Source organism: Scyliorhinus canicula, chromosome 26 (assembly GCF_902713615.1).
Source record: "Scyliorhinus canicula chromosome 26, sScyCan1.1, whole genome shotgun sequence".
NCBI lineage: Eukaryota > Metazoa > Chordata > Chondrichthyes > Carcharhiniformes > Scyliorhinidae > Scyliorhinus > Scyliorhinus canicula.
Window position 1 is genome coordinate 8,690,619 of NC_052171.1, and position 27,673 is coordinate 8,718,291.

Here is a 27,673-nt window from a genome sequence, read left to right on the forward strand (position 1 = left end):
CACAGTGGGCTAAATAGCTGGCTTGTAATGCAGAACAAGGCCAACAGCGTGGGTTCAATTCCCGTACCAGCCTCCCTGAACAGGCGCCGGAATGTGGCAACTAGGGGCTTTTCACAGTAACTTCATTGAAGCCTACTTGTGACAATATGTGATTATTATTATTATTATTATGTGCGGGTCTTCAGACTTCTGTACCCTCTGCCTGATGAAAGGGTCTGGAAGAAGGCAATGCCTGGGTGGGAGGGGTCTCTGATAAAGCTGTCTGCCTTCCTGAGGCAGTGGGAGGTGTAGACAGAATCAATGTGCGGGTGGCAAAAAACAAAAGAATGACTAGGGTAAGAGTAGGGCCAGTCAAGGACAGTAGTGGGAAGTTGTGCGTGGAGTCCGAGGAGATAGGAGAGTTGCTAAATGAGTATTTTTCGGCAGTATTCACGCAGGAAAAAGACAATATTGTTGAGGAGAATACTGAGGTACAGGCTACTTGACTAGAAGGGCTTGAGGTTCATAAGGAGGAGGTGTTAGCAATTCTGGAAAGTGTGAAAATAGATAAGTCCCCTGGGCCCGATGGGATTTATCCTAGGATTCTCTGGGAAGCTAAGGAGGAGATTGCTGAGCCTTTGGCTTTGATCTTTATGTAGTCATTGTCTACAAGAATAGTGCCAGAAGACTGGAGGATAGCAAATGTTGTCTCCTTGTTTAAGAAGGGGAGTAGAGACAACCCTGGTAACTATAGACCAGTGAGCCTTACTTCTGTTGTGGCAAAGTTTTGGAAAGGTTTATAAGAGACAGGATTTATAATCATCTAGAAAGGAATAATTTGATTAGGAATAGTCAACACGGTTTTGTGAAGGGTAGGTCATGCCTCACAAACCTTCTTGAGTTCTTTGAGAAGGTGACCAAACAGGTGAACGAGGGTAAAGCAGTTGATGTGGTGTATATGGATTTGAGTAAAGCATTTGATAAGGTTCCCCATGGTAGGCTATTGCAGAAAATACGGAGGCATGGGATTCAGGGTGATTTCGCAGTTTGGATCAGAGATTGGCTAGCTGGAAGAAGACAGAGGGTGGTGGTTGATGGGAAATGTTCAGCCTGGTGTTCAGTTACTAGTGGTGTATCACAAGAATCTGTTTTGGGGCCACTGCTGTTTGTCATTTTTATAAATAACCTGGAGGAGGGTGTAGAAGGATGGGTGAGTAAATTTGCAGATGATACTAAAGTCGGTGGATTTGTGGACAGTGCGGAAGGATGTTGCAGATTACAGAGGGACATAGATAAGCTGCAGAGCTGGGCTGACAGGTGGCAAATGGAGTTTAATGCAGAAAAGTGTGAGGTAATTCATTTTGGAAGGAATAACAGGAAGACAGAGTACTGGGCTAATGGTAAGATTCTTGGTAGTGTGGATGAGCAGAGAGATCTCGGTGTCCATGTACATAGATCCCTGAAAGTTGCCACCCAGGTTGATAGGGTTGTTAAGAAGGCGTACGGTGTGTTAGCTTTTATTGGTAGAGGGATTGAGTTTCGGAGCCATGAGGTCATGTTGCAGTTGTACAAAACTCTGGTGCGGCCACATTTGGAGTATTGCGTGCAGTTCTGGTCGCCGCATTATAGGAAGGATGTGGAAGCATTGGAAAGGGTGCAGAGGAGATTTACCAGGATGTTGCCTGGTATGGAGGGAAGATCTTATGAGGAAAGGCTGAGGGACTTAAAGCTGTTTTCGTTAGAGAAGAAGGTTAAGAGGTGACTTAATTGAGGCGTACAAGATGATCAGAGGATTAGATACGGTGGACAGTGAGAGCCTTTTTCCTCGGATGGTGATGTCCAGCACGAGGGGACATAGCTTTAAATTGAGGGGAGATAGATATAGGACAGATATCAGAGGTACGTTCTTTACTCAGAGCGTAGTAAGGGCGTGGAATGCCCTGCCTGCAACAGTAGTGGACTTGCCAACACTAAACGCATTCAAATGGTCATTGGATAGACATATGGATGATAAGGGAATAGTGCAGATGGGCTTTAGAGGGGTTTCACAGATCGGCGCAACATTGAGGGCCGAAGGGCCTGTACTGCGCTGTAATGTTCTATATTGGGCTGAGTTCACCACACTCTGAGGTTTCTTGCGATCTTGGGCCGAGCAGTTGCCATACCAAGCTGTGATGCAGCCGGATTGGATGCTCTTTATCGCACTTCTGTGGAAGTTTGTGAGAGTCGATGCAAAATTTCTTTAGCTTCCGTAGGAAGTAGAGGCGTCGTTGGGCTTTCTTGAGTGATGCATCAACATGAGTGGACCAGGACAGACTTTTGTTGATGGTGACCCCCAGGAACTTAAAGCTATCGACCATCTGCACTTCAGAGTCATTGATGCAGATGGGATACTACGCTTCCTGAAGTCGATGATCAGTTCCTTGGGCTTTCTGACATTTAGAGAGGTTGTTTTTGGATCACCATGCAACCAAGTGATTTATCTCCTGGAGGTTACCATTGACTGGACACTGAACTGGACCCAGCCATATAAATACTGTAGTTACAAGAGCAGGTCAGAGGCTGGGAGTAACTCACCTCCTGACCCCCCCCAAAGCCTGTCCACCATCTACAAGGCACAAGTCAGGAGTGTGATGGAATACTCTCCACTTGCCTGGATGAGTGCAGCTCCCAACAACACTTCAGAAGCTCCACACCATCCAGGACAAAGCAGCCCCGCTTGATCGGCACCCCATCCACAAACATTCACTCCCTCCCCCACCGACGCACAGTGGCAGCCGTGTGTACCATCTACAAGATGCACTGCAGCAACTCACCAAGGCTCCTTAGGCAGCACCTTCCAAACCCACGGCCTCTACCATCTAGAAGGACAAAGGCAGCAGATACCTGGGAACCCCACCACCTGGAGGTTCCCCTCCAAGTCACTCACCGCCCCGACTTGGAAATATATCGGCCGTTCCTTCACTGTCGCTGGGTCAAAATCCTGGAACTCCCTCCCTATCAGCACTGTGTGTGTACCTACATCACACGGACTGCAGCGGCTCAAGAAGGCAGCTCATCCCGTGACCAAATTTAAAAAAAAGGCTTTAAGTAAATGTGTGGTGGGGGGGTCAAAGGAAGACGAAGAATAGCAAGGTCAGTGTAATAATGACTTGGGCCAGGCCTTTGAGATTGGCCAATTAGAATATGAGTTGCCTGATTAGTGGCCCAATTAGGGAACCCCTTTCTGTGTATATAGGGAGTGTCAGATCCTCTGCACTCCCGGTGTAGACAGCAGACTGAATGGACAAGGTTGTTTGGCTGTTGGTTTTGCAAATTAAAGGAAATCTGGTGACGGGACTTCTACCTCTGTGGACTTATTACAGTCTGCTATTGTGTGGAGGGCAGGAGATATTAAATTGCTGAATGGCTTATGGTGCAAGGCCGACGGAAGTGGTAATGGGGACAGGTACAGTGACAAAAGGTGTGCATGGGAAAAGCATTGCCGTCTGGTTGCAAAGTGAAGGAAAGTAGAGAAAAATGAAGAAAAAAATATCAGGGAAGTATTCTGAAGTAGAATGGAGGCAGAGATCATAAAATGATTGAACTCAGTGTGGAGTCCAGAAGGCAGTTCAAGACCGACGTGAAGGATGGTTAATGTGTGATTGCTTTGGCATTAAAGGCTCCAGGAGCCCGGTGTTGCAGGTTGCAGCCTTTTGCTGTTGGAGAGAAACACACTTCAGTCCATTGGGTTTGCTGGAAGCTCAGTCACCTCCACTCTGATAATGGCCCTCTCTTGGGAGGGGGGTGGGGTTGGGTGCTGCATAGCCATTAGAACGTTCTCTGATAAGGCGGGTAAAGGAAACGGGGCAATAAATCATCGAAGCTCAGAATAATGCATGCTCAACCTTGACTTGTATTAGAAATTTTTTTTTTCCAATAAAGGGGCAATTTAGCATGGCCAATCCACCTTCCCTGTGCTTCTTTGGGTTGTGGGAGTGGGACCCACGCAGTCACGGGGAGAATTATGGGCAGCACAGTAACACATGGGGCCACAGTACCACAGTGGATAGCACTTTGCTTCCCGGGGTCCCAGGTTCGATTCTGGCTGGGGTCACTGTCTGTGCGTAGTCTGCACGTTCTACCTGTGTCTGCGTGGGTTTCCTCCGGGTGCTCCGGTTTCCTCCCACAAGTCCCGAAAGACGTGCTGTTAGGTGAATTGGACATTCTGAATTCTCCCTCTGTGTACCCGAACAGGCGCCGGAGTGTGGCGACGAGAGGATTTTCACAGTAACTTCATTGCAGAGTTAATGTCAGCCGACTTGTGACACTAATAAAGATTATTATAATTATGTGCAAACTACACTTGGACAATGACCCAGGCCGGAATCGAACACGGGTCCTCGGCGCCGTGCTAACCATGGCGCCACCGTGCTGCAAAGCTCGACCTTGACTGAGCCACCAACAGGGTAGGGGTTAAGGGAAAAAGCGTTTGTGTAGAAAATATAAGTGGAGGAGCAGAGAATGACCGAAAGTCCCTCCCAGCAATCGCAGTAGCTGGCCATGGAGCAGCACTGTGAGGGTCTGGCAGCAAACCAGTTGATTGCACGGCGCAAAGGGGAAGCTAAAATAGAAAGGCCAGCTGTGATTAGGACATTGGTATCGTGAACTGGGTTAATATTGGTACAGGGCAGTAGGGGCAGCATCAGCACTGACTGACTCGGCCTGATCTGGGGAATTAACCCAGTCAGGGCTGTGTAAATGAATGATGTGCCTGTGGTTTAAACACATCGATCTGATTGTGTCAGGTCTCCGGGGGGTGGAGAATGATGATGGATGGTTCCTGGTTAGGCCTGAGCAAGAGCTGTGCTGGCTGAGCGTACCACCGTTAATGTGATTGTCAGGAAGGAGGGAGAGAAAAAGAGCCTGGGCTTACAGAGCGCGTTTCCTCAAGTCTGCACCCCAAAGCACTTCACAGCCAGAGAGTGTCGTTTTCAGAGTGGTCCCTGCAGCCAGCACGGCAGCCAATCTACGCACAGCACGATGTGATGATAATCTCTCTTCTTGTGCGATTGGCCTGGAGACCCACAACACTCGCAGTGAGGCACAAACCTCTTGCCCACTTCCCACCCTCCCCGCTCCATCCATACTCTTTTTGAAATGGCACCGCGGGATCTTTTATATCCATGAGTGAGAGGAGAGGGAGCCTTGCTTGAATGGCTCCTGTGAGAAACGACAGCATCTCTGACAGTGCAGCTCTCCTTCGGGACTGCACTGGTGTGGAAGCGGCGATCTTGTGGAGTGGGGCCTGTACCCACAAACTCAGAAGCAACAGCATTATCGAATTTACAGTGCATAAGGAGGCCATTCGGTCCATCCAGTCTGCAACAGCCCTTGGAAAGAGCACCCTACCTAAGCCCACGCCTCCACCCTATCAGAGTTCTTGTTTTTAAATCTAAATTAGAGTGGCAACATTTTTTCTTTCCAATTAAGGGATAATTTAGCGTGGCCAATCCACCTACCCCGCACATCTTTGTGTTCATAGAATTTACAGTGCTGAAGGAGGCCATTCGGCCCTTTGAGTCTGCACCTGCTCTTGGAAAGAGCTTGCCATTTAAGCCCACACCTCCACCCTATCCCTGCAAACCAGTAACCCCACCTAACCTAAGGGCAATTTTAGCCTGGCCAATCCACCTAACCTGCACGTCTTTGGACTGTGGGAGGAAACCGGAGCACCCGGAGGAAACCCACGCAGACACGGGGAGAACGTGCAGACTCCGCACAGACAGTGACCCAAGCCGGGAATCGAACCTGGGACCCTGGCGCTGTGAAGCTACTGTGCTAACTATTGTGCTACCGCGCTGCCCCGTGTTGTGGGCGTGAGACCCACGCAGACATGGGGAGAATGTGCAAACTCCACACTGTCCTCGGCCCCGTGAGGCAGCAGTGCTAACCACCGCACCACCGTGCTGCCCTATTAACCGAGTTCTGACAGGGTCCTTTATTACCTTTCCGAACAGATTGAGTGTAATGATTCCCTTTCTGTTTCCAACTCTTGACCTTTTCAAGCCAGAATGAGCTACCTTAAAAAAATTACCGTTGTTTTTTCCGATCAGCATCAGTCTGTTTGTAAATTTAGAATGCCCAATTATTTTTCTTTCCCAATTAAGGGGCAATTTAGCGCGGCCAATCCACCTACCCTGCACATCTTTGGGTTGTGGGGGTGAAACCCACGCAGACATGGGGAGAATGTGCAAACTCCACACGGACAGCGACCCGGGATCGAACCTGGAGCCTCGGCGTCGCAGTCCCAGTGCTAACCACTGCGCCACCGTGCTGCCCCATCAGTCTTTTTTCTAAATAATACGCGCACTCTAATATAAATCTGAACTTTCCAGTTGTTCCTCGAGGGTGGTATCCACACAGTAAATTAGAAGAGGTTTCAAGTTTTAAGAAACAAGACCAGTGATTGTAAGACAGCCGTGAATTAATGGCAAAGAAAACTTTTGAAACGTGCAGCACTGTTGCCTCGCAGCGGCAGGGTCCGGGATTCGATTCCGGCCTCGGGTGACTGTGCGGAGTCTGCACGTTCTCCCCGTGTCTGCGGGGTTTCCTCCGGTTTCCACCCATAGTTCCAAAGATGTGCAGGTTAAGTGGATTGACCATGCTAAATTGCCCTTAGTATCCAAAGGGATTAAGGGTTTGCGGCGGAGTGGGCCTAGGTCGGGTGCTCTATCGGAGGGCTGGTGCAGACTCGATGGGCTGAATGGCCTCCTTCTGCACGGTAGGGATTCTGTGATTCTAGGTCTGTGAGGACCCTGCAAACCCTACACTGCTCCCTTGTGCTGCAAAGGGGTATCTTACTCGTTCCGGCCTCCCCGAACAGGCGCTGGAATGTGGCGAGTAGGGGCTTTTCACAGTAACTTCATTTGAAACCTACTTGTGACAAGAAGCGGTTATTATTATCAACTTGAAGAGGCGTATCTTTGCCGGGCTGGTGGGGAAAGCGAGGGTGGGTATGTGGGCAGTTCCTGCAATGAGCTGGCATGGGCACGATGGGCTGATTGCCCTCCTCTCTGCCTGATTCTGTCAGACCTGCAGTGATCTTTTTGTGGATTTGTGCCAGAGAGCTCTCTGCTGACTCGATCGCCAGCTTCTCACGGAGGGGAGGGGTGAGCAGTCTGTGTTCAGACTCACGGGGGAGATTCACGCCTGTGCACTCAGCTCTGCCAGGCTCTGGCGGGTGAGTCAGAACCCACGGGTATGTGCCCTGCAGCTGCACTCATGAGGCTGGCATGCCTGGACAACCCTGATAGTGCTGGATTTGTACAGAACTGTACATGCCTGGATTACTGAACAATTTGCTCTCTATTTATCTCTCTCTTTCTCTCTCTGGGCAACAGGAAAGCTGATCGGCTACAGACGGCAGCAACATCATCCTCCCGGTCTGCAGGAAGAGAGGCTGCGATTCAGCTCTGCAGGTTAGAGGATTTATTTGCTACGCTGTACGAACAACTAGTGTGAATATAAGATGAGCAAAGCTCCAGGCTGTGAGTGCGGCTGTCAACGGCTGACTTTATACAAGGTGCTTTCTTTGCCCACCTGCACTAGCCGGTAACGCAAAGCAGCTTCAGAGGACCTGAGGGGAGTTGGCTATTCAGGACTCAGATGCGGAGAAATTCCTCCATGCAAAAGGTTGTGAATCTTTGGAATTCTCAACCCCAGAGAGCATATGTTTATAGATCATTGAAGATGGCAGAACAGGTGGAGAGAGCAGTTAATAAAGGATATGGTATCCCGGGTTTTATTAATAAGAGTGCGAGAGTGAGGAGGTTATTCTGAACTATACAAGACACTAATTAGACCTCGGCTGGAATATTGATCACAGTTCTGGTCGCCACACTACAGGAAGGATGTGAACACATTGGAGCGAGTGCAGAGGAGGTTCACAAGAACGGTTCAGGGATCAGAAACTCCGGTTGTGAGGGTAGATCGGAGACGTTGGGAATGTTCTCCTGGGAGAGAAGGAGGCTGAGTGGAGATTTTAAAAAAAATTTAAGACTACACAATAATTTTTTTTTCCAATAAAAGGGCAATTGAGCGTCGGCCAATCCGCCTATCCTGCACATCTTTGGGTTGTTGTGGGGGCGAGACCCACGCAGACACGGGGGAGAATGTGTAAACTCCACACGGACAGTGAGCCGGGGCCGGGATTTGAACCCGGGTCCTCGGCGCCGTGAGGCAGCAGTGCTAACCATTGTGCCCCCCCCCCCCTCTCCCCCGAGCGGAGATTTGATAGAGATGATCAAATTCATGGGGGGGCTGGATAGAGTAGATGGGGAGGAACTGTTCCTGCCGGCAAAAGGATTGGGGGGGGGGGGGGGGGGGGGGGGGGGCCAACAGTGATTTGCAAAAGAAGCAAATGTGATGTGAGGAAAAACATTTCCACCCAGCGAGTGGTTTGGGGTCCGGAATGCACTGTCTGCAAGCGTGGTGGAGGCAGCTTCAATCGAGGCATTCAAGAGGGTGTTAGATGATTACTTGAACAGAAACAATGTCTAAGGGTACGGGGGGGGGGGAAACGGCACTAAGTCACGATTCTCCTTTGGTGAGCCGGTGCAGACATGATGGGCCGAATGGCCTGCTTCAGCGCCGTAACAATTTTGTGAAAATGTGAGATCTGCTCAGTCGATGAATACATTCAAATCACCATCAGAGAGGCGGTGTCCATGTCTGTGCAGAAATAGTCAGCTCCGTTCTTAGTCCAGAGGAATTTGTCTAGCCGATAGCCGTTCTGATCCACAGCATCAAACAGGTCAGTTCCAAAAAGAGTACCTCTTGCTAACGCCTCACATTATATTGCAGTGTTTAGACCTGATTGATTTTGCTATTAGTCTGGAAGAACTATTCTTTTTATAAAACAAGCAGTGAGTCATGTGGGGGTGGTTGTTGTGGAGTTAATGGGTTTAATGGAGAAGGATTGACATCTCGCAAATGATGTGTGAATGTTTAAAGCTGACACCAGCCTGAATTTTACGCTCCCCCGGGCGGGTTATGAGCGACCACTTAACGTCCACTTCAGAACCTTTTCCTGCCCAGCCTCAATTTTTAGGCTGGGGGGCGTCAATAGATCAGGGTGGGAAATAGAACATTTTAAAATCCTAAGCATTCGGGAAAGCCGGGGAAAGGAGAAGCCTCGATCAGAAGCTCTCTTCTGACTGGGGGTACCCTCCCCTCTAGGCACAGGCACCGCTGCCCCCCCCCCCCTCCCCTCACTGGCCTACCCACCCTCCCCCCAGGACCCCTTATCTGGCTTCCATGTCCCGACACTTTGTCCCAGGCACGTCACTGCAGTGCCTCTTCCGGCCACTGCAGCGCTGTGCCTGGATGGGTTGCAGAGCAGTTGGGCAATCTGAATGGCTGGCAGCTCTCCAAGGCGGGACTTCCTTCCAAGAGAGGACGGTGGCACAGTGGTTAGCACTGCTGCCTCACAGCTCCAGCAGCCTGGGTTCAATTCCGACCTAGGGTGACTGTCCGTGCATAGTCTGCACATTCTCCCCGTGTCTGCGTGGGTTTCCTCCGGGTGCTCCGGTTTCCTCCCACAGTCCAAAGATGTGCAGGTTAGGTGGATTGGCCGCGATAAATTGCCCCTCAGTGTGCAAAAAGGGTAGGTGGGGTTACTGGGTTAAGGAGATAGGGTAGAGGCATGGGCTTAAGTAGGCAGCTCTTTCCAAGAGCCGGTGCAGACCCAATGGGCCAATTGTTCTCCTTCTGCACTGTAAATTCTATGATTCTATGATATCCAGCCTCCTATCAATCAATACTCATGAGAGCGTAAATTGGCAGTGGGCCTGTAGAATTCAGTGGGGATAGGTCAAGCCCCTCGCCGTCCTAAAAATTAAGGCCATTATTTCAGTGATTTTCTTTTTGTTTTTTAAAAATTATTTTTATGGGATGTTGGCGTCGTAGACCACAGCAGCGGTTATTACCCATCCCTAACTGTGGTCGTGAGCCACCTTCTTGAAATGCCGCTGTCTATCTGGTTTGGCGTTTCTGTGGCGATTTGGTCCAACTGGGGGGCTTAATCGGCCATTTTAGGGGGGTGGTTAGGAGTCTGGAATCAGGTGTAAGCCAGGCTGGGTCATGACGCAAATGATGTGTGAATGTTTAAAGCTGACACTGGCCTGAATTTTACGTTCCCGCTTCCCAAGAGGGTTTTTAAATGGTCATCGTGCACACCGTTACGGGGACCAGCTTTCAATTCAATATTAGATTTATTAATTGATTGAATTTTGTATGAATTAATCAAATTTAAATTCCACCAGCTGCCATGGTGGGATTCGAACCTGTGTCCACAGAGCAATAGCCTGGCTGGGCCTCAGCATAATCAGTCCAGTGACGCTACTGCGTTACTATGCCGCCATTTCCCCACATCGCATTGCTGCGATGTCAAGCCATGTACAGTGTGGATTAGATACGTGGGTTTAGATCAAACACTCCCGTAGAGTTTGTCCATTCTCCCTGTATCTTCATGGGTTTCCTCCCACAGTCCAAAGATGTGCAGGTTAGCTGGATTGGCTAAGCTAAATTGCCCCAAAGTGGGGTTACAGAGATAGGTCGGGGGGAGTGGGCCGAGGTAGGGTGCTCTGTCAGAGGGTTGGTGCAGACTTGAAGGGCTGAATAGTTTCCTTCTGCACTGTAAGGATTCTATGAATCCCTTCTACATCAGAGATTTATGGAATCAGGAACAAGCATATCTTCTGGTTACTGTATTCACACATCAGTGACATACACTAAGCCTCTCTCTCTCCTTGCAGCTTTTAATACTTTTCCTCTTCAAATCTTCCTTTTAACTGCTTTGATTGACTCGGATTCAATTACCTCTTACAATTGAGCATTCCCCTAATAGCTTTGTCTGTTCTAGCAGCCTTGCATGGAAAACAAGCTTGTTTTATGCTGTTGTTCCGTTTCTCACACCAGTGTCCTGTGGTTCTCTGGGAAAGGTTGCCAACTTGCCCACTGGGCATCGGGACGATGTTGCCAACAAGCGTCCATGCCAGAGGCTGCTGTTGGGCCCTCAGCCCTGCAGCTTTCTAGCGTCACAGGGTTCTGACCAGGATGGCTTTGCACCTCAAGTTACCCCGTGGAGGTCAGCTTCCTGGCTCCATAGTTTATTCATCTCAATCCCATCTGTGCCTAACAGTGAAAAAAATAAGGGGCAGCACAGTAGCACGGTGGTTATCACTGTTGCTTCGCGACATAAGGGTCCCAGGTTCAATTCCCTGCTTGGGTCAGTCTGTGCGGAGTCTGCGTGTTCTCCCCGTGTCTGCATAGGTTTCCTCCGGGTGCTGCGGCTTCCTCATCCCGAAAGACATACTTGTTAGGTAATTTGGACATTCTGAATTCTCCCTCTGTGTACCCGAACAGGCGCCGGAATGTGGCGACTAGGGGCTTTTGACAGTAACTTCATTGCAGTGTTAATGTCAGCCTACTTGTGACAATAAAGATTATTATTGCGATTCACCTTTGTGCAAGATATTAGTGCCTGTTTTGTGGAATCTTCAATAATACAGTAAGAAGTCTTACAACACCAGGTTAAAGTCCAACAGGTTTGTTTCAAATCACTAGCTTTCTGCTCCTTCCTCAGGTACCTGGTGTTGTAAGACTTCTTACTGTGCTCGCCCCAGTCCAACTCTGGCATCTCCACATCATGGCTACCTTAAATAATACAGAAGGAGGCCATTCGGTCTATCTTGCCTGCGCCAGCTCTTTGGACGAATGTGATTGTTTCCCCATCATCGGAGCCCAAGAAATGTTTCTCCCGGATCTCCAGCCTGGGCAATGGGAGGCTGCTATAGAAATGAGCAGCTCTGACTCTCCAGGGCCCAGCTTTAGGAGGCTGACTCCTGCCCAAGGCCGGGGCAGTCTGGATCCCCCTCATAATTTTGAACGCCTCAATCAAACCCCCCCCCCCCCCCCCCCCCCCCCCCCTCCTCCCCGCTCTGCTCGAAAGGGGACAGCCTCAGCTTCTCCATCTGAAGTCCCTTATCTCTGGAACCATCCTTGCCAATCCTTGCCCCGCCCTCTCTAAAGCTTTCACCTCCTTCCTAAAGCGAGCTGCCCAGAACGGGACACAAAGCTCCAGTTGAGTCTAAACTGATCATGGTAGTTTCCTTGGGTTTGTCCCTCTGTGCCTCACACTGACGTAAATAACTGTATTTCATGTTCCTCACTTTAGGGCCCTTTTTTAGTGAATGAGGTTTTACGCTCTGTGACTTTCTTGTCCAGTGAACAAATACGTCCCCTTGTCTAGCAACACTCACAACCTCTCTACAAACACTGTTGCTACAGGCCTCACCCACCTCTGCTACAGGCCTCACCCACCTCTGCTACAGGCCTCATCCACCTCTGCTACAGGCCTCACCCACCTCTGCTGCAGGCCTCACCCACCTCTGCTACAGGCCTCACCCACCTCTACTGCAGGCCTCACCCACCTCTGCTACAGGCCTCACCCACCTCTGCTACAGGCCTCACCCACCTCTGCTGCAGGTCTCACCCACCTCTGCTACAGGCCTCACCCACCTCTGCTGCAGGCCTCACCCACCTCTGCTACAGGCCTCACCCACCTCTGCTGCAGGCCTCACCCACCTCTGCTGCAGGCCTCACCCACCTCTGCTACAGGCCTCATCCACCTCTGCTACAGGCCTCATCCACCTCTGCTGCAGGCCTCACCCACCTCTGCTGCAGGCCTCACCCACCTCTGCTACAGGCCTCACCCACCTCTGCTACAGGCCTCACCCACCTCTGCTACAGGCCTCACCCACCTCTGCTACAGGCCTCACCCACCTCTGCTGCAGGCCTCACCCACCTCTGCTGCAGGCCTCACCCACCTCTGCTACAGGCCTCACCCACCTCTGCTACAGGCCTCACCCACCTCTGCTACAGGCCTCACCCACCTCTGCTACAGGCCTCACCCACCTCTGCTACAGGCCTCACCCACCTCTGCTACAGGCCTCACCCACCTCTGCTACAGGCCTCACCCACCTCTGCTACAGGCCTCACCCACCTCTATATCCCCTAACACAATGGGAACCCCCTTGCTGCAATCACTTCATACCAAGCCTCTAATTCCAAAAAATAAATGATTAGCTTTTGCCCAAGTCACCTTCCCTCGTCCCTGGGAGCTATCCATGCTTTAACTGAATTGAGGCTGTTTTACGAGTGATTGCCTTCCAATATTAGAGCCGGGGTACAATGATGGTACCCCGGAGAGTCCCCTTACAACTGCGATGGCAGTCTGAAAACAGAAAATTGGCACGGCATCCGGGGACCAATATCAGCAAATCCACAGCCAACCTGGCTACATCATCATTCACATTGTCAGCACTGGACAAATATAAGCTGCTGGAGTTACAGTTTTACCCAGGGTATGACTGAAGACATGCTTAATTGTGACAGCTCTACCCATCACCAACTCCATGGAGAACTGTCTTCAATGCGCTTGCAGCTACTGCTGACAAGAGAGGCACGGTGCAGAAGCTTTTTGACTTGCACGCATCAGGAAAAATGCAAGAATGGCAAATTTCAAAACCATCACAATTTATACTCCAGGAGAAAAGGATAGTGATTGGTTGGCAGGTCGACACTGGCCAAGGAGTTGCCATGGAGAAAGCAACAGGCTCCCCAAGCTCCTGGGATATTCAGAAAATAGGTGCAAGCCTATTTTCCTTCTCCTCGCAGAAATTGGGCCCCTGCGTATGAATGCGTGCCACTTCTCGCAAGCCTAAATGAGCCAAGTTATGAGCTTGACTATTGATTGTAAATTGGTTGTTCGTGTCGCAGTTGGCATACTTAGGGTTTTTCAACAAGTGCTGCCCAATCATAGAAGCACAGCAGGTGCAGCTATTAGCGCAGTCAGGGTTGTTCAGCAAGCGCTGCCCAATCACAGAATCTTACAGTCTTCGTGTCTTTCATTTTTTAGCAATATTCAAGCTCTGTCCTACCGAGTGAGTTTTTCTTTCCTCGTCGCCACCTTTTCCAATTTTTCTCTATTTTTGGCTGTGAGAGTTTTGACGTTCCTCCACACAGAAAAAGATTACAAGGCTGTAGGGAATGGGACTAAAGGAAATTCTCTTCTAAAGAGCTGACACAGGCACGATGGACTGAATGGCCTTCCTCTGTGCTGTAAGACCTCTTTCGTTCAATCACGGGCAAGGCCAGCATTTAATGCTGATCCCTAATTGGCTTTGAGAAGGTGACCGGTGAGCCATCTGCTAGAATTGCGACAGTCCACTCGGTGTGGATACAGCCAAGAGTTTTATTTCTGGATAGCTTGCTCCGCCATTGTAGAAGGCAGTTAGGAGTCAACCACATTGCTGTGGGTCTGGAGTCACATATTGGCCAGACCAGGTAAGGTCGGCAGATTTCCTTCCCAAAAGGATATTAGTGAACAGGATTGATTTTTACAGCAATCCGGTAGTATGACGACTGGAAGACTTGAGCAATATTGGATTCTAAGTTTTGGGCAATTTAAGGGTTAAAAGGGGTAAGAGTGTGTTTGACTGGAGTGGTCATGTTTTTTTTAAACAAATTCTGTTTTGCAGGGCCTGAGTGCTTTTAGAATGTGTTTTTCAATCAGGGCTAATGGACTGTGGTTTGACTGCGAAAGTCCCTGGGGACTCAATGTGCTTTGCAACCTGCAGAGAAAATGGACGGAATTCTCCATAGCCCGACCCCAAAATCGGGATCGGGCGGAAAATGGCTTCTGACGCCGGAATCGGGGCAGACGCTGGTTTGGCGCTGATTCGCAATGCTCTGCCCCCTCCAAATTGGTGTCATCGGGACTCATAGTCACAACGCTGTTGCCTCATCATCAGCCAATCCACTCACAATGCTCCGCCCTCAATGGCCCGAGTTCCCTACGCCACGTGTGGTCCCAGCGGTTGGGAACCTGACGTTCCGGCTGCGGACAGTGTCCAGTGCTGCCACACTCGGCTGGGATCCGTGCCGCTGGCTGGGGGCCTCTGCTAGGGTTGGGGGGAGTGGTGGGAGTGTTGCCAGGGGGTGGGCTGGGCGGGCAGGTACGCTGAACAACACGGCCGGTGCCATGTTTTTCGGTGCGACCGGTGAAGCTTGTTAGCCGTACGCATGCGTGTTCCGGGACCTGCCAATTCTCCAGCCGTGTTGCGTGCGATCCGCGGGTGTTACACACGGCACCGGTGGTAGCCCCTCACCGGTACTGAAATTGGTGAGGGGTTCGCATCGATTCCGCTGTCGTGGAAATCCGTGGGTCCTCCATTAGCGCCGGCACTTAGCCCAATTTATTTTTCAGCTTGGGCGATGAAATTGCGTTCACCAATCGGCTGGAGAATCCATTTTTACGCCAGAATCCGGGGCGGCTCCGTTTGTCTGATGCTCCGCCTCCTCAAAAATGGCGCATACAAGGAGTACGCTGCACGCCGTTGGGACGGCCTCAGGACAATGTGCCGACTTCCCAACGGCGTGGGGTGCGTGTCCTCTCCCTTTTCGCGTGATGGCTGCGGACTATGTCTGAAAAGCGCCCCCTTGGAGTGTGTACCAATCCCAGCAATCTCGACAGGGAGTATGATTGACGTTCCTCGGCAGGCCAATGAGGAATGAGGGCGGGGACAGGCTAGAATCTCAATCTTCAGTGTTATCCAATCATATAAGTACAAGTGAGGCCGTTCGACCCAGCGTGTCTGTCCTGGCTGTTTGAAAGAATTGTTCAATTGGTTCCACTGCCCTTAATCTTTCCTCATATCCCCGCAATTCTTTGCTCTTCAGTTATATATCCCGGCAAGAGTTCCTGCCTCCACCAACCTTTCAGGCTGCTCATTGCAAATCATAATAATAATAATGTCACAAGTCGGCTTACATTAATACAGCAATGAAGTGACTGTGAAAAGCCCCTAGTTGCCACACTCCGGCGCCTGTTCGGGTACACAGAGGGAGAATTCAGAATGTCCAATTCACCTAACAAACACGTCTTTCGAGGACTTGTGGGAGGAAACCGGAGCACCCGGAGGAAACCCACGCAGACACGGGGAGAACGTGCAGACTCCGCACAGACAGTGACCCAGCGGGGAATTGAACCCGGGACCCTGGTGCTGTGATGCCATAGTGCTAACCACTATGCTACCGTGCCGCCCTACTCACTGAGCCTGCTGCCACAGCAGACACTGTTTCCCCATCTACTCTATCAAAACCCTTCACAATTCTTCAACACTCTTCAATCTCCCCAGAACCTCCTCTGCTCTTCAGGGAGCAGGCCAGCCGCCTCTCTGTACAAGTCCTCAATCACTGGTAATTCTTCTGTGCACTGAATTGGCGAACATCCTGAAGTGTGGTGCACAGGAATGAATGAAAATCGCTTATTGTCACAAGTAGGCTTCAAATGAAGTTATTGTGAAAATGAACACCGTACTCCAGCTGAGGCCTCCACGGAGTTTTATGAAGGTTTTGTACAACTTTCTTCCTCTATTAATAAAGCCCAGGACCCTGTCTGTTTTGTTTTTTTTTTAATATAATTTTTATTGGAATTTTTTACAGAAAATATAAAACGTAACGACAAACAATGAAATGCAACAAAATAACCCATAATAACTGTATCACCCCCAGACCGTATCGACGCATGTATCCCATCCCCCACCCCCCCCAACCCCAATGAACAACAGAAGAACTTAAAAATAAATTTAAATTAAATAAACAAACATAGTCATCGTCCGCCCCCCCCCCCCCACACCTTTTCCCTCCCCCTTCCCCCCCACCCCCCCGGGTTGCTGCTGCTACTGTCCCCGTACCCTATCGTTGAGCCAGAAAGTCGAGGAAAGGCTGCCACCGCCTAAAGAACCCTTGTACCGACCCTCTCAGGGCAAATTTGATCTTCTCTAGCTTAATAAAACCCGCCATGTCATTGATCCAGGTCTCCACGCTTGGGGGCCTCGCATCCTTCCATTGTAGCAAGATCCTTCGCCGGGCTACTAGGGAAGCAAAGGCCAGCACACCGGCCTCTTTCGCCTCCTGCACTCCCGGCTCTACCCCAACCCCAAAAATCACGAGTCCCCATCCTGGCTTGACCCTGGATCCCACCACCCTCGACACCGTCCTCGCCACCCCCTTCCAGAACTCCTCCAGTGCCGGGCGTGCCCAGAACATATGGGCATGGTTCGCTGGACTCCCCGAGCACCTGACACACCTGTCTTCACCCCCAAAGAACCTACTCATCCTCGTCCCAGTCATGTGGGCCCGGTGCAGCACCTTGAATTGGATGAGGCTAAGCCGCGCACACGAGGAGGAAGAATGAACCCTCTCCAGGGCATCAGCCCATGTCCCGTCTTCGATCTGTTCCCCCAGTTCCCCCTCCCACTTAGCTTTCAGCTCCTCTACTGACGCCTCCTCCGCCTCCTGCATAACCTTGTAGATATCAGATATCTTCCCCTCTCCGACCCAGACCCCCAAAAGCACCCTGTCGCTCACCCCCCTCGCTAGAAGCGAAGGGAATCCCTCCACCTGCCGCCTAGCAAATGCCTTTACCTGCAGATACCTGAACATGTTCCCCGGGGCGAGCCCAAATTTCACCTCCAACTCCCCCAGGCTCGCAAACCTCCCATCAATAAACAGGTCCCTCAGCTGTCTGATGCCCGCTCTGTACCAACCCTGAAATCCCCCATCAATGTTCCCCGGGACGAACCTATGGTTCCCCCTTAACGGAGCCTCGATCGAGCCCCCCACTTCTCCCCTGTGACGCCTCCACTGCCCCCAAATCTTGAGGGTAGCCGCCACCACTGGACTCGTGGTATACCTCGTAGGAGGGAGCGGCCACGGCGCCGTTACCAGGGCCCCCAGGCTTGTATCTCCACAGGACGCCCTCTCCATCCGTTTCCATGCTGCCCCCTCCCCCTCCATTACCCACTTGCGCACCATCGACACATTGGCTGCCCAATAATACCCCGAGAGATTGGGTAACGCCAGCCCCCCCCATCTCTACCCCGCTCCAAGAAGACCCTCTTCACCCTCGGGGTCCCATGCGCCCAAACAAAGCTCATGATGCTTCTTCTAAAAAACCCTTCTAAAAAAGGCCCTAGGGATAAAGATGGGCAAACACTGAAAAAGGAACAAGAACCTCGGGAGAACTGTCATTTTGACGGACTGCACTCTACCCACCTTTTAAATTCCTCCTCCATCTGTTCCACCAGCCTGGTAAAATTAAGCTTATGGAGAGTCCCCCAACTCCTGGCCACCTGCACCCCCAGGTATCTGAAACTCTTCACTGCCCTCTTAAATGGGAGTCTCCCAATTCCCTCCTCCTGATCACCCGGGTGTACTACAAATACCTCACTCTTGCCTAAATTTAACTTATAGCCCAAGAAGCCCCCAAATTCCGCTAACAGCTCCATCACCCCCGGCATTCCCCCTTCTGGATCCGCCACATACAACAGCAGGTCGGCCGCATACAGCGATACATGATGTTCCTCCCCACCCCGCACCAGACCCCTCCATCTCCCTGACTCCCTCAACGCCATAGCCAAAGGTTCAATCGCCAGTGCAAAGAGCAAGGGGGACAGGGGGCACACCTGCCTGGTCCCACGGTAGAGCCTAAAGTACTCCGATCTCCGTCCATTGGTAACTACACTCGCCATCGGAGCCGCGTAGAGCAGCCTCACCCATTTGATGAATCCCTCCCCGAATCCGAACCGCTCCAGCACCTCCCACAGGTACCCCCACTCAACTCTATCAAACGCTTTCTCCGCATCCAGCGCCACCACTATCTCCGCCTCCCCCTCCACTGCCGGCATCATAATAACATTTAGCAGTCTCCGCACATTCGTGTTGAGCTGCCGTCCCTTGACAAATCCTGTCTGATCCTCGTGTATCACCCCTGGCACACAGTCCTCTATCCTGGTGGCCAGGATCTTTGCCAGCAACTTAGCGTCAACATTGAGGAGCGAGATAGGCCTGTATGATCCACACTGCAAGGGGTCCTTATCCCGCTTTAGGATCAGAGAGATCAGTGCCCGCGACATCGTCGGGGGCAAAGCCCCCCCCCCCCTCCCATGCCTCATTGAAGGCTCGCACCAACAGGAGGCCCACCAGATCCGCATCCCTGTCTGTTTTGTTAACAGATTGCCCTGTCACTCTGTCTGTATAGCTAAGTAAGTAAATAGGTGAGAGGACTTACAAAAGGCCAACACGGTGGCACAGTCGTTAGCACAGTTGCTTCACAGCTCCAGGGTCCCAGGTTCGATTCCCCGCTGGGTCACTGTCTGTGTGGAGCCTGCACGTTCTCCCCGTGTCTGCGTGGGTTTCCTCCGGGTGATCCGGTTTCCTCCCACAGTCCAAAGATGTGCAGGTTAGATGAACTGGCCATGCTAAATTGCCCCTAGTGTCCAAAAAGGTTAAGTGGGGGTTACTGGGATAGGGTAGAGATGTGGGCTTGAGTCGGGTGCTCTTTGTAAGGGCCGGTGCAGACTCGATGGGCTGAATGGCCTTCATCTGCACTGTAAATTCTATGATTCTATGAGAACTCCATCCAGCCACTGACAAGGATATTCACATTTAACATGTGAATACGCACAATGAACAACTAAACCGCATCTGTGAGGCAACAGAATACAAGTTCCATTTGAAAACCCCCTCACTAAGGGGTGGTTGCAGAATAGCCACCTCCCCCTCCCCACCAACATTCGGCTTTGTTCACAATGCGGTACATCCTTATAACAACAGGGGTCCCTTGTGTCAGGCTCCGAGCTTGTGGGTGCCATCGCACAATGGCAGCCATGGTGAAGCTCCAGGCGATAAAGGAGTTGGGTCATCATAACTCGGGCACCACAGGATGGAAGGACACGTGGTCAACTTCTCCACTCCGCGATGGTCAAAATCGACTCAGGGCCCTGAGAGGTCTGATCATTAGACCATAAGGCATAGGAGCAGAATGAGGCCACTCGGCCCATCAAGTCTGCTCCGCCATTCAATCATGGCTGGCATGTTTCTCACCCCCATTCTCCTGCCTTCTCCCCATAACCCCTGATCCTCTTATTGATCAAGAACCTATCTATCTCTGTCTTAAAGACACTCAGTGATTTGGGCTCCACAGCCTTCTGCGGCAAAGGGTTCCACAGATTCACCACCCTCTGGCTGAAGAAATTCCTCCTTATCTCTGTTTTGAAGGATCGTCGCTTCAGTCTGAGATTGTAATCTCTGGTTCTAGTTTTTCCTATCTGTTCTTGTAAATCTGTCCTGGTGATGGAAGCAGGAGGAAGAGAGTTAGGAAGGACACTAAATAGCTGGCCTGGCTTTAGGTGATGGCCACAGCTACAGGGTCAGATTGTAACTAGCCTCAAATAGATAGAACATATAGTGCAGAAGGAGGCCATTCGGTCCATCGATTCTGCACTGACCCACTTAAGCCCTCATTTCCACCCTACCCCCGTAACCCAACAACCCCTCCCAATATTTTTGGTCACTAAGGGCAATTTTAGCATGGCCAATCCACCTAACCTACACGTCTTTGGATTCTGGGAGGAAACCGGAGCACCCGGAGGAAACCCACGCAGACACGGGAGAACGTGCAGACTCCGCACAGACAGTTACCCAGCGGGGAATCGAACCTGGGATCCTGGCGCTGTGAAGCCACAGTGCTATCTGCTTGTGCTACCGTGCTGCCCAGATGAGGAGACTTCATCCTCCCAACAAACACAGGGCAGGATGGCTGAGGGTTAAGAGTCTGATAATGAAGAGGTTGCAATTAAATCTGTGAGCTAGCTTTTAAGTTTTGTGTAATGTGAGGAACTGACAATAAAATGGCACTAACTAATTCCAGCTGTCAGCTTCCATAACCCTGCACTGGCATATATTCCAGAACATTCTTCGCTTTAATCGGCTGCATTCATCGTTATTATAGGAGGGGATGTCATTTATAAAACGCTTTCATTTACTTCTAAAAAGCCCTTGAATATAAATTTATTATTTTCATCAAAGGTTTTTTTCCTCATTTTTTTATTTCTTAACTGTATTGTTTTAAGAACAGATGTGAAAATATCTATATGGCCCATCCACCATCTTTCCCCAATTCCAACCACGCTGGCCAGTGACCAACTGGATTGTGGCCAGCATCCTTTCATCCTTCATCCGAACAAAAATCATATCAATCTTTTTACATTTGTAGAAATTGGCGGAGCAAGGAAAACCTCAAATTCATTTTTTCTCGATAGCTAAACCTACTCACCTTCTCCCCATATCCCTCAATCCCACCTACCCATCATCACCCCATATCCTTCCCATCATGTCCCCATATCCCTCAATCCCACCTACTCACCGTCACCCCATATCCTTCAATCCCACCTACCCACCGTCACCCCATATCCTTCAATCCCACCTACCCATCATCCTTCAATCCCACCTACCCATCGTGTCCCCATATCCCTCAATCCCACCTACTCACCGTCACCCCATATCCTTCAATCCCACCTACCCATCGTGTCCCCATATCCCTCAATCCCACCTACTCACCGTCACCCCATATCCTTCAATCCCACCTACCCACCGTCACCCCATATCCTTCCCATCGTGTCCCCATATCCCTCAATCCCACTACCTACCGTCACCCCATATCCTTCAATCCCACCTACCCACCGTCACCCCATATCCTTCAATCCCACCTACCCACCGTCACCCCATATCCTTCAATCCCACCTACCCATCGTGTCCCCATATCCCTCAATCCCACCTACTCACCGTCTCCCCATATCCCTCAATCCCACCTACTCACCGTCTCCCCATATCCCTCAATCCCACCTACCCATCGTGTCCCCATATCCCTCAATCCCACCTACTCACCGTCACCCCATATCCTTCAATCCCACCTACCCATCGTGTCCCCATATCCCTCAATCCCACCTACTCACCGTCACCCCATATCCTTCAATCCCACCTACCCACCGTCACCCCATATCCCTCAATCCCACCTACCCACCGTCACCCCATATCCTTCAATCCCACGTACCCACCGTCACCCCATATCCTTCAATCCCACCTACCCATCGTGTCCCCATATCCCTCAATCCCACCTACCCATCGTGTCCCCATATCCTTCAATCCCACCTACCCATCATGTCCCCATATCCCTCAAGCCCACCTACGCACCGTCTCCCCATATCCCTCAATCCCACCTGCCCATCGTGTCCCCATATCCCTCAATCCCACCTACTCACCATCTCCCCATATCCCTCAATCCCACCTACCCATCGTGTCCCCATATCCCTCAATCCCACCTACCCACTGTCACTCCATATCCCGCAATCCCACCAACCCAACTTCTCCCCATATTCCTCAATCCCTCCTACCTTCCATATTCCCACATTCTTCCACGTCCCTCAATCCCACCTACCCCACCTTCTCTCCACATATCACAATCCCATTTTATCCCCATATACCTCAATCCCACCTACCCCACCTTCTCTCCACATCTCAATCTCATCTTCTCCCCATATCCCTCAATCCTACCTACCCCACCTTCTCTCCACATATCACAATCCCACCGAAACACCTTCTCCCCATATACCTCAATCCCACCGACACACCTTCTCCTCATATACCTCAATCCCACCGACACACCTTCTCCTCATATACCTCAATCCCACCGACACACCTTCTCCCCATATACCTCAATCTCACCTACCCCACCTTCTCTCCACATATCACAATCCCATCTTATCCCCATATACCTCAATCCCACCGACACACCTTCTCCTCATATACCTCAATCTCACCTACCCCACCTTCTCTCCACATATCACAATCCCATCTTCTCCCCATATACCTCAATCGCACCGACACACCTTGTCCTCATATACCTCAATCGTACCGACACACCTTCTCCTCATATACCTCAATCCCACCGACACACCTTCTCCTCATATACCTCAATCCCACCACCCAACTACTCCCTATTCGCCTCAATTGCAGTTACCCTCCTTTTCCACATATCTCTTAATCCCAACCACCATCCATCTTCCTTTATCCCTCAATCCCACCTGCCTACCTGCTCTCCATATCTCACAATTTCACCGTCTCCCAATATCCCTCATTCCCACCTACCATCCTTCTCCCCATACACTCAATCTCACCTAACCACCCTCTTTCCATATCCCTCAATCCCACCTACCCACCTTCCCCCATATCCCTCAGACCCTCCTAACCTCCTCCTCCTATATCTCTCAATCTCACCTACCCACCTTTTCCCATGTCCTTCAATCCCACCTCCCCTCCTTATCCCCATTATCCTCAATCCCACTTACCTACCTTGTCCCTCACCTACCCACCCTGCCTGATGAACCAGTTTACACCCCTTCATATCAGACATCTACTTCACCTTCTTCTATCCTTGCCCTGCCTTTCTTCAGAAACACATTCAATCGTCTAGTTACTCAATTTATATCAACTGCTTAATTGGCCATCTCAGGTAACATCCCACATTTAGAATCCGCTTGCAGTAAAAGGTCCTCCTCTACTTAGCTCGCTCACATCTCCTCTGATATTTGAACCCAACATCGCAGCCAACAGTTTGAAGGGATCAATGTTGTCCTTCCTTCCGGATAGAGTTGCATTGACGTAAGCAGGTCTCAGGGAAACAGGCTTCGCTCTGTAACTGGATTGCCCGATCTCTCCTCTACCCCCCCCCCCCCCCCCCCCAAATACAATGGGGATAAGGTAGAAGATGCTGCGTGCTGTACCTCAAATACACGGTGAGTGTTCATATCTGCAACGGCATCAATGAAAGTTGTGCTACCAATCCTGGGAAGTGGTATTCCCCAACACTGAAGAGCAAAAATGCTCAAATGATGGGGCAAAGTTGTTCTCATCCAATGGCTGCACGTCAATGCAGTGAGTAAGTAAGCAACATAAAGTAGGATGGGTCGCGGGCGGAGGTCAGGAGGGTTGAGGAACAATCTGTCTCGCCGTTCCCGCGGTGGTCCCGATCACGGGATAAGCGCCCAATGACTGCGAGTGATTTTTACACTGAGAATGGCTGCCGCCTTTTACATCAAAATAAACGAGGTTACGTAGAGTCACCCGGGCAGAAGAGGCAGCAGCGAGCATGTCACGTGCCCTGCACGTACACTTGACGTCAAGCATCTTGTACGTGCTTTTGCCGCCTAATCACAGAGTAGAGTTGCTTCCATTTTCCAGCTCCTGCCAAGAGGACTGTGAAGATTGATTGTTTTCTTAAAAGTAAGAGACAGCCAGGGATACAAATAGGTAGTGTACCTATTGGACAGGATCGCACAACAGAATCTGCTGGAGTGAGCTGCTCGGGAGAGTCCAGGGCAGGATAGAGCAGTGCCAGTGTTAGCTCTGTGCAGAGCTCCAGGGCCTCTTGTTAACAGCCCACAAAGAAGAAACTTAATTCGGGAACAAAGCAATATAAAAATGACTTCTTGAGGTCTGGTTTTGTCAATTGTGCCAATATATATAAGGAGGCAAAGCCCATGTGTGTAAATGCAGGGAAATACTGGCAAATGAGAGGAGAAATTTCAGATTTTGAAAGGGAAGTGGTGGGTGAAAAATTCCTTTTGAGGTTGAGACCCCAGAGTTAACTTAGAGCTGACTCCAAATTAAAAGGCTCCGCCGCTGTACCTGACCTGTGATATCAAAGTAAAAACACGACAAAAGCCCATAAGGTTGTCAGCATTCTGGAGCAGCATCCCCAGGAGTATCCAGTGCTGAGTAAAACAAGCATTTTGTTGCTATTGCCCATCGGGATGACATGGGCAAGGTTGGATTTTCCGTTCTCACAAAGATGAAGATGGCACAAAGGAACTGGCTGAAGTCTGTACCTGACACGCGCATTGCGCTCTCCTCCTGTGAACCTGATTCAAGTGAGAACATGAGGACTGAATAGATTCCCTTTTGCATGAAAACGTGGCAAGGTCGGCTGGCGTCGGTTGCCAAGGTCGGCCTTTGTGGGTCCTGAAGGTCGGCAAAAGTGGGTCCTGGGAAAAAATGTTTGAAAAATACTGGGTCGGATTCTCCGTCCTGCCGCACCTGTTTTTGGGTGCGCCCCCTCGAGCAGCTGGATTCTCCGCCCCAGCAACCAGCCAATGAGGTTTTCCATTGTTGGCACCCCCATGCCGCCTGGAAATCTGCGGGGGTGAGTGTGCTGCCGGCGAAACGGAGGATCCCCGTCCACAGAGAATCCGGGTATTAGGAATTAGGGCAGCACGGTAGCATTGTGGATAGCACAATCGCTTCACAGCTCCAAGGTCCCAGGTTCGATTCCCGGCTTGGGTCACTGTCTGTGCGGAGTCTGCACGTCCTCCCCGTGTGTGCGTGGGTTTCCTCCGGGTGCTCCGGTTTCCTCCCACAGTCCAAAGATGTGCAGGTTAGGTGGATTGGTCATGCTAAATTGCTCTTAGTGTCCAAAAATTGCCCTTAGTGTTGGGTGGGGTTACTGGGTTATGGGGATAGGGTGGAGGTGTTAACCTTGGGTAGGGTGCTCTTTCCAGGAGCCGGTGCCGAATGGCCTCCTTCCGCACTGTAAATTCTATGATACTATGAATCCAGCCCACTGTCTTAAAGCACCCTCGGTGGGGCAAAATGCAATCATCACTCTTAATGTATCCTCAATTTAATATCGGTAAAATACAGAGCTTAAAATTTCACAGGAAAAAGAGGAGCTAACCCGCATAGGGAGAGAATTGTATACATATTAAATACACAGACATGTATGCTGCATTAAGATGTGCAGGGTAGGTGGATTGACCACGCTAAATTGCCCCTTAATTGGGGGGAAAAAAATAGAATTGGGCACTTTAAATTTTAAAAAATGCGCAGTGTCAAAATCGGAAAATAGGTATTGGGATGGCGAGGGGAAGGGGTTGAGAAAGGAGGTGATGAGGGGGCTAAATTGCCTGCCTCGCCTGCACTCATCTTGGAGAGAAATGTATTTATAATCAGCATCTTTCCATTTCGAGGAGCATCGTTGCCGTGGCAACAAGAATGGAAATATTTCAAACACTAATGATGTAAGATGTATTTGCATTAAAATACATCAAAAGGTCATGAATACAGTGCGGGTACATGACAGGATTAACGCACAGGTTAACCCACTCCCTTCACCAGCTCCTCAACCTGCCTCCCTTTCTCTCTATTGTCCGTCCCTCTCTCCTTCATTCTCTAACCATTCACACCCTCCCATCAACTCTTATTAACGCATCCTCTCTCTCTGGCCCTGTGTCACCTACCCTCCCTCACTCTATGGTGTCAGGTGAGGAGAGGGGCGCTAAGTGCAGCCATGACAGTTTGACTTTGCCCAGAATTGCGAGTGGAAGTGGCAGAGTTTGCAGCCACCTCGTTGCACAGCACCTTGCTCTACAATTATCAACAACGCGCACCATTTCCATGAGCGGTTTCTCAGTGGGCGATGTGAGTGAAATGTGGCTTTGCAGAGGTGCCACCGTGACATCACATTGGAAGGGACATTGTATGCAACAAATGGCAAAGGAATCTCGATGATTTGACTGAGTAGACAAACAGAGTTCAAATGTGTGATCATTCATTTTGGTTTGTTTAAAGTATTATTTTCCCGAGATACGGATGTCGTTGGCCGGGCCCAACATTTGTTGCCCATCCTTAATTGCCCCCTGAGAAGGTGGTGGGTGAGCCGCCTTCTTGAGCCGCCGCAGTCCGTGTGGTGTAGGTACACCCACAGTGCTGTTAGGGAGGGAGCTCCAGGATTTTGACCCAGCGACAGTGAAGGAACGGCCGATATATTTCCAAGTCGGGGCGGTGAGTGACTTGGAGGGGAACCTCCAGGTGGTGGGGTTCCCAGGTATCTGCTGCCCTTGTCCTTCTAGATGGTAGAGGTCGTGGGTTAGGAAGGTGCTGCCTAAGGAGCAGTTGCTGCAGTGCATCTTGTAGAAGGTACACACGGCTGCCACTGTGCGGCGGTGGTGGAGGGTATGAGGTTGTGGATGCAGGTGAGGCATAACCTGCAGCACGGGCAGCACGGTAGCATGGTGGTTAGCATAAATGCTTCACAGCTCCAGGGTCCCAGGTTTGATTCCCGGCTGGGTCACTGTCTGTGTGGAGTCTGCACGTCCTCCCCGTGTGTGCGTGGGTTTCCTCCGGGTGCTCCGGTTTCCTCCCACAGTCCAAAGATGTGCGGGTTAGGTGGATTGGCCATGCTAAATTGCCCGTAGTGTCCTAATAGTAAGGTTAAGGGGGGAGTTGTTGGGTTACGGGTATAGGGTGGATACGTGGGTTTGAGTAGGGTGATCATTGCTCGGCACAACATCGAGGGCTGAAGGGCCTGTTCTGTGCTGTACTGTTCTATAACTGTCAAGGCTGAGATATTCAATTGTTGTTAAGCTAAGGTATCAAGGGACATATCATCCTTGCTTATTGCTGGTGCTAACTATACAACCCGAAATAGCGAGTGCATTTAATGTGACATAATCACCATCTTTGCATTTGCCTGCAATGGTAATAGTTAAAGCTGTTAGCCCAACAAAGACAGAAGCCTTTGAAATATATGTTTTACAGCCACATCTGACTCAAAAATGCCACTGCTCTCTCGCCAAACGAGCCATTACCAACCCAAATACTCCCGACAAACTGACACTTTTGATCCATTTCGTCTCTCAATTCCTGCCACCAGACACACCAAAATTTCACCAAAATCCCTGGAATGTGAATT

At 50.5% G+C, this 27,673-nt stretch overlaps 1 protein-coding gene across 1 annotated transcript in view; it reads left to right on the forward strand.

The window, feature by feature from the left end:
* Positions 1-27,673, forward strand: part of LOC119957339 (phytanoyl-CoA hydroxylase-interacting protein-like) — a 72,784-nt gene that overhangs the window by 18,612 nt on the left and 26,499 nt on the right. Inside the window, exon 2 of the mRNA XM_038785239.1 lies at positions 7,362-7,439. The gene's annotated coding sequence lies outside the window, so the exon portion shown is untranslated. The remainder of the gene's footprint in view (positions 1-7,361; positions 7,440-27,673) is intronic.